The sequence below is a fragment of the Magnolia sinica genome, chromosome 1 (genome assembly GCF_029962835.1).
Source record: "Magnolia sinica isolate HGM2019 chromosome 1, MsV1, whole genome shotgun sequence".
Taxonomy (NCBI): Eukaryota; Viridiplantae; Streptophyta; class Magnoliopsida; order Magnoliales; family Magnoliaceae; genus Magnolia; species Magnolia sinica.
Window position 1 is genome coordinate 72,177,705 of NC_080573.1, and position 8,081 is coordinate 72,185,785.

General features: G+C 40.8%; 1 long non-coding RNA gene across 1 annotated transcript; it reads right to left on the reverse strand.

The window, feature by feature from the left end:
* Positions 1 to 7,106: 7,106 nt before the first annotated feature.
* Positions 7,107 to 7,718, reverse strand: LOC131247675 (uncharacterized). Its single transcript, XR_009171998.1, has 3 exons — positions 7,575 to 7,718; positions 7,442 to 7,505; positions 7,107 to 7,188 (listed from the first exon to the last, which is right to left on the reverse strand). It is a non-coding gene; the product is annotated as an uncharacterized LOC131247675 (long non-coding RNA).
* Positions 7,719 to 8,081: the final 363 nt, after the last annotated feature.

The window sequence follows — 8,081 nt, forward strand, 5'->3', positions numbered from 1 at the left end:
TGGTCTGAGTCTCCTTGTGGCCCGGGGTCCCTCAATGAATCTCCTAAAATTACAATTTACATTTGTCAACTATTCCCACAGCTTGGATTAACAGATGTATCACAGTGAAACCTCATGGATGGTGCAACACATCATGAAGTGGGCAGTTTAGATGAATCATGTATAGTAGGGTGGAACCCACATGTTTAGCCCACAGAAGTTTTAAATGGTCAGAAGGTAGTTTGATATCTTGGCCATGTCTGGCCAATCATGGGGGCATATCTAACGGATGGTTTAGATGGCACTGGCGCCACCCATGACCGTACACACACTCCATGTTGGCCACCCTGCTAGGGGTCGACACCAAGACCTCAGGTGTTGAAACGAGGTGCCTTCATGTAGTCTATCAGTGGAGCTATGGACCTAGGTGTTTAGACCCAGCGCTGGACGCCCATAGATGGACGATTTGAAGACGTACATGATGGTAGGCAAGGGATCAAAGGTCCTTTGTATAACACATATACTAGGGTGGGGTATGCAGTAAGGTGGGGCATGATGACCTTGGACGGTTGGATTTTGACACATGCATTTGGTGATTTTTCCAAGCACGGTCCAAAGGGACAGTGCAAATGTGTCAACATGGGTCCCACATGAGGCCCACCACATGTATCTAATATGTTATATCAGTGCCACATGCTCCTGATATATATATATATATATATATATATATATATATATATATATATATATATATATATATATATATCTCTATTATTTATCACATGTATTTGGTATATATTTAAGTATATTAATGTCACATGCATTACATATTGAGAAATTTACGACTGTACGACCCATTTATGGCCCATTTAGGAGACTAAGCCCACCTCATTTTCCCTTGCGAGAATACGCCCCAGCTGTACGGATGGCTTGCCAAAGGTCGAAAATGCCCCTGCTTTTCCATCAAGCGGATCGGTGGTGCTTGAAGACGAGCGCTGACACTCCTCGAACTCCGAGTTGTACGAACGGTACAAAAGATATCAAAGTTACATGGGCCCCACAGTTACGTATTTATTATATCCACAACGTTCATCCATATTTCGAGATCATTTGGGAGCATTATAAAAAAAAATCATATCCAAAGATCAACTGGACCACACCACAAAGAGCAACGGGAAAATTGATTTTCACCGTTAAAAATTTTGTAGGGCCCACCATAACATTTATTTTCCATCCAATCTATTCATAAGGTCACAAAAGCCTGGATGAAGAGGGAAAAAAATTCATAATGATCCAAAACTTTTGTGACCCCTAAAAGGGTTTCAATGGTAGACGTTCAATCCTCCACAGCCTTTTACAGTGTGGTCCACTTGATAGCTAGATCTGTCTTATTTTTCATCTAAAGCCTTAATACGAGTTCGTCCAATATATGGACGGTTTGGATATAACACATACCTCATCATAGGACCCACAAAAAGCGGTGGGGATTACAAAAGTAAAAAATAAAATAATAATAAATAAATAGGCCAGGAACTTATGGCTATGGTATTTTCTATAGCTACGGATTATAACCGTAGCCATAGCCATAGTCCTTGCCGCTTCGATATGTCCTTTTATATGTATCGAAGGTCTTTCGATTAATTGAAAAAGGTCCAGAATTGTCCAGCGAGTTTGCCCTAAAAATCCTGCAATTTTCGATACATATCGAAGAGTATTCGATATGTATCAAAGATGATATGACCAATAGCTACGGATTATAACCGTAGCCAAAACTGTAGTCCATGCCGGTTTATGAATTTATTTTATTTTTTATTTTTTTACACAGATAAATTTATTCAACCTACAAATTTCTCTAATACATATTTATATAAATATGTATATATAAGCATATAAAAAAAAATTTCTCTCTTTTTTTCATTTATTTCCTAATTCATTTAACAAGAATATCTCCTAAACCAAAATTAGTTACTTGACGTACCTTATATGATTTTGGGGTAGGAGAAGCTACTTTAGCCAACCAACCCAGTTATTTTTCAAGATTCCGTTAGATCTGTGGTCAAAAATCCATTTCATTCACTTCGCGGTCAATTTCAATCAGTTCGCGGTCAATTTCATTCATTTCATTTCCTTCGCGATCAATTCCATGCATTTCACGGTCAATCCCAGCGATTCCGTTTTGATTCATGGTCATTTCCATGCATTTCACGGTCAATTCCCTTCACTTCACGGTCATTTGCATGCATTTCACGGTCAAATCGCTTCAAACCATGATCATTCCCATGCATTTCACGGTCATCCCAAACAATTCCGTGTTGATTCACAGTCGTTTCGAGGCATTTCACAATCAATTCCCTCCACTTCACGGTCAGTTGCATGCATTTCGCGGTCAAATCGCTTCAAACCATGATCATTCCCATGTATTTCACGGTCATCCCAAACAATTCTGTGTTGATTCACGGTCGTTTCGAGGCATTTCGCGGTCAATTCCCTTCACTTCATAGTCAGTTACATGTATTTCGCTGTCAAATTGCTTCAAACCATGATCACTCCCATGCATTTCATGGTCATCCCAAACAATTTCGTGTTGATTCATGGTCGTTTCGAGGCATTTCGCGGTCAATTCCCTTCACTTCATGGTCATTTGCATGTATTTCGCGGTCAAATCACTTTAAACCATGATCATTCCCATGTATTTCGCGGTCATCCCAAACAATTCCATGTTGATTCATGGTCGTTTCGAGGCATTTCGCGATCAATTCCCTTCACTTCACGGTCATTTGCATGCATTTCGCAGTCAAATCGCTTCAAACCATGATCATTCCCATGCATTTCACAGTCATCCCAAACAATTCCGTGTTGATTCACGGTCGTTTCGAGGCATTTCGCGGTCAATTCCCTTCACTTCACGGTCATTTGCATGCATTTTGCGATCAATTCCCTTCAAACCATGATCATTTCCATGCATTTCACAGTCATCCCAAACAATTCCGTGTTGATTCACGGTCGTTTCGAGGCATTTCACGATCAATTCCCTTCATTTCACGGTCATTTGCATGCATTTCGCGGTCAAATCGCTTCAAACCATGATCATTCCCATGCATTTCACGGTCATCCCAAACAATTCCGTGTTCATTCACGTTGTTTCGAGGCATTTCGTGGTCAATTCCCTTCACTTCACGGTCATTTGCATGCATTTCGCGGTCAAATCACTTCAAACCATGATCATTCCCATGCATTTTGCAGTCATCCCAAACAATTCCGTGTTGATTCACGGTCATTTCGAGGCATTTCGCGGTCAATTCCCTTCACTTCACGGTCATTTGCATGCATTTCGCGGTCAAATCGCTTCAAACCATGATCATTCCCATGCATTTCACGGTCATCCCAAACAATTCCGTGCTCATTCACGGTCGTTTCGAGGCATTTTGCGGTCAATTCCCCTCACTTCACGGTCATTTGCATGCATTTCGCGATCAATTCCCTTCAAACCATGATCATTCCCATGCATTTCACGGTCATCCCAAATAATTCCGTGTTGATTCATGGTCGTTTTGAGGCATTTCGCGGTCAATTACGCTCACTTCACGGTCATTTGCATACATTTCGCGATCAATTCCCTTCAAACCATGATCATTCCCATGCATTTCACGGTCATCCCAAACAATTCTGTGTTGATTCACGGTCGTTTCGAGGCATTTCGTGGTCAATTCCCTTCACTTCACGGTCATTTGCATGCATTTCACGGTCAAATCGCTTCAATTCATGATCATTCTCATGCATTTCCCGGTCATACCAAACTATTCTGTGTTGATTCATGGTCATTTCAAGGCATTTCACGGTCAATTCCCTTCACTTCACGATCATTTGCATGCATTTCACGGCCAATTTGCTTCAATTCATGATCATTCCCATGCATTTCACGGTCATCCCAAACTATTCCGTGTTGATTCACGTTCATTTCGAGGCATTTCACGGTCAATTCCCTTCACTTCACGGTCATTTGCATGCATTTCACGGTCAATTCGCTTCAATTCATGATCATTCCCATGCATTTCACGGTCATCCCAAAATATTCCGTGTTGATTCACGGTCATTTCGAGGCATTTCACGGTCAATTCTCTTCACTTCACGATCATTTGCATGCATTTCACGATCAATTCACTTCAATTCATGATCATTCCCATGCATTTCACGGTCATCCCAAACTATTCTGTGTTGATTCAGGTCATTTCGAGGCATTTCACGGTCAATTCCCTTCACTTCATGATCATTTGCATGCATTTCACGGTCAATTCGCTTCAATTCATGATCATTACCATGCATTTCACGGTCATCCCAAACTATTCCGTGTTGATTCACGGTCATTTCGAGGCATTTCACGGTCAATTCCCTTCACTTCACGATCATTTGCATGCATTTCACGGTCAATTCGATGCATTTCACAATCAATTCCCTTCACTTCACGGTCATTTTCATGCATGGAACGGTCAATGAAGGCGATTCTGCTTCACTTCACGGTCATTTCCATGCATTTCACGGTCAATTCCCTTCACTTCACGGACAATTCGATGCATTTCATGGTCAATTCCCTTCACTTCACGGTCATTTTCTTGCATTCATGGTCATTCCCGGCGATTCCGCTTCACTTCATGGTCATTTCCATGCATTTCACGGTCAATTCCCTTCACTTCATGGACAATTCCATGCATTTCACGATCAATTCCCTTCATTTCACGCTCATTTCTATGCAATGTATGGTCAATTCTGACGATTCCACTTCACTTCACGGTCAATTCCCTTCACTTCACGGTCATTTCCATGCATTTCATTATCAATTCCCTTCAGTTCACGGTCATTTCCATGCATTTCACCATCAATTCCCTCCACTTCACGGACATTTCCATGAATTTCATGGTCAATTCCGACAATTCCGTGCATTCGAGTGTCCAACCTTCCCACACTTGAAAGAAATTAAAATTGTCTGTGATCGACTACCTCCTGTCATCCAATGCCTTTGTTGGTCAGATTGGGAACATTTCCTTGACCGTGCTACCACACTGTTTGTGGTTGCTAAATGTGACCCAAGTTCTTCGATCTGCTGATGATGGCCCACCTTGTCAACTTCACTTCCTGTATTAGCCAACGGTTGGGATCCTTTCCCATTTGATGTATTGAATGATGCACTCTTTCGCCCATTGACATCTCTTGTACCCCCAAATGTATGTAAACTGGGTTCCTTGCTAGGCAGATGGTAGGGAACCTCCGCCACTTGGAATCTTTCACCAGAAGATGATGGCGGCCCTTTATCTATGAATCCATGGAGTAACATACCCTCCAGTGCATTACCATTTCCTTCTGCCCCTTCATGTAAATCAAGACCCTTGATTGGTGGATGGTGGCTTCCCTCCGCTTCATATACTTTTTGAGATGATAATAGTGGTTCGTTCTCTATCAACCCATGGAATAACACACCCTCTAAATCACTACCATCTCCTTCTCCCCCTTCACGCAAATAGATATCCTCAATTTTAAGATGGTGGCCCACCTCCTTCACTTTAGATCCTCCACCAGATGATGAAATTGGCCCTCTCTCTATTGACTCATCAAATGATATATCCTCGCGTTTGTTATCATCTCATACCCCTTGTTCATGCAAATTAATCCTTTCGATCGGTGGATGGTGGTCCACTTCCACTTCAAATCCTTCACCTGCTGATTTCTCTATTGACCGATGCAATATCACATCCTCCAGTCCATTATCATATCCTTCTTTGAGCACTTCGATCAATAGAGATTCTTTACCAGATGATGATAGACAATCATTCTCAATTGACCCATACAACAACATACCCTCGATTCCATCACCATCTCCTCTCCCTTCTTCATTTAAATTGAGCTTCTCGATCGGTGAATGGTGGCCCACCTCCTCCACTTGAAACCCTTCCCCAGTCAATAAGATTCTGATTGCTGGACCATTGAGGTACATTTTCGATATATCGATATTTACTCGATATATACTTATTTCGAGTTATCGAAATATCGGGGATATAATCGATAATTGCACTAAAAAAGCAGTTCGACGCTTGACATTTTCTGATAATTTCCGATATATCAAAATCTAGTCGATATATCGATACCCCGATATATCGACATCTACTCGATTATATCGATAATACAATTTAAAAAGCATATTGTCGCTGGACAGTGTGTGACATTTTCGATCAATCGAATAATAGTTGATATATCGGTCGGTTGTAAGGATGACTTACTACTATTATATCGACTAGATTTCGATATAATCGACAACTTACTCTACCATTAATCGATTAGGTTTCGATTATATCGAAAAGTTTCGATATATCGTGTTCTATTCGATATATCGAAGTGTAATTGTTTTTCTTTTTCTAATGTGTTATATATATATATATATATATATATATATTTGTTTTTCTTTTTTAGGTTAGCTTGTTCGTACACACCCATGTCGGTACACACTCCATGTTATCCAAGTTGTGTTCATAGTGTGCTTCTTCTAGTCTCTTAAGTTGCACGGTCATTTGCATGCATTTCGCGGTCAAATCGCTTCAAACCATGATCATTCCCATGCATTTCGTGGTTATCCCAAACAATTCCGTGTTGATTCACGGTTGTTTCGAGGCATTTCGCAGTCAATTCCCTACACTTCATGTCATTTGCATGCATTTTGCGGTCAAATCGCTTCAAACCATGATCATTCCCATGCATTTCACGGTCATCCCAAACAATTTCGTGTTGATTCACGGTCGTTTCGAGGCATTTCGCGGTCAATTCCCCTCACTTCACGGTCATTTGCATGCATTTCGCGATCAATTCCCTTTATTTTTGGAGGACTGATCACCTGCAATCGAGATACATATGCACATACAAATTTTTGAAGGCAGAAACTAGGCTGTGGTGTACCACTGGTTGTAGGTGGTGATCGTTCCCCCTATTCTCTTAAGATTATAGAATAATTGTACAGATATCGATATTGGTTTCAACGGCATCACCCTAACAAACGCTTAGTATGACCTGAGAGAATATACACTGGGCACTTCTCTTTCAAGTATTTCAATCAATTACTATATGAATTTGGAACTACAAAAGGAGATTATTTCCATACCTTAGCTTTTGCTTGAATAAAATCGTCTAAATTCAGAGGCCTCAATACTCACGGTGCATTATTTGTACCTCCCTAAACCAAAAAGCAATGGCAATTTAGCATATGTTAAAAAGTGAAAGAGAGAGTAACGAGTAATCAGATGAATTGTAAAAATGCACAAGTGGACACATCAATGCCTGTCCACAAAGCCCAATGCCCATGCACTGGTCCATACATTTTCAGAAATGAAGTTATTCCTTAAAGCATACATAAATCTGGTTCGACTCTAACTGCATCCAAGGAAATAAACAGACATCAATAGTAACCTACAAGTCAAGGAACATAGCTGCTTTTCTTCTTCTAGAAGTTCTTGCACTGGCCTATATGTCGCTGCGATACAAAGGTTCTGCACAAAAAGAAAGTAAGAAATTGAGGAATAGATGGCCAAGAAAGACAACAGGTGTAGGTACTTCACCTTCAAATCACTCCCTGAATATCTTTCAGTTGCATTGGCAAGTTCGTCAAATCGGAATACAAAATCTAGGTTTTCTTGGGCCAGAAATATTCTTAGAATTTTCATCCGATTCTCAGCATCTGGGAGGTCCACATATATCCTACATACCAAAATTTTTGGTGAACACTCTGGATTACCAAACAGTAGGAAAAGGCCTATGGTCAGTATCTGAATTTTTGGTGAACAGTCCATCCAATGTGGGTCCCTTAGATCAACACTTTGAATTACTAAACAGTGGGTCTCATATGCCTTTTCTGAAATGCCTTTCAGAAGGTTGTCCACCATGAAGGGAATTGACCGCGAAATGCCTCGAAACGATCGTGAATCAACACAGAATTGTTTGTGATGACCGTGAAATGCATGGGAATGATCATGGTTTGAAGCGAATTGACCGCGAAATGCATGCAACTGACCGTGAAGTGAAGGGAATTGACCACAAAATGCCTCGAAACGACCGTGAATCAACAC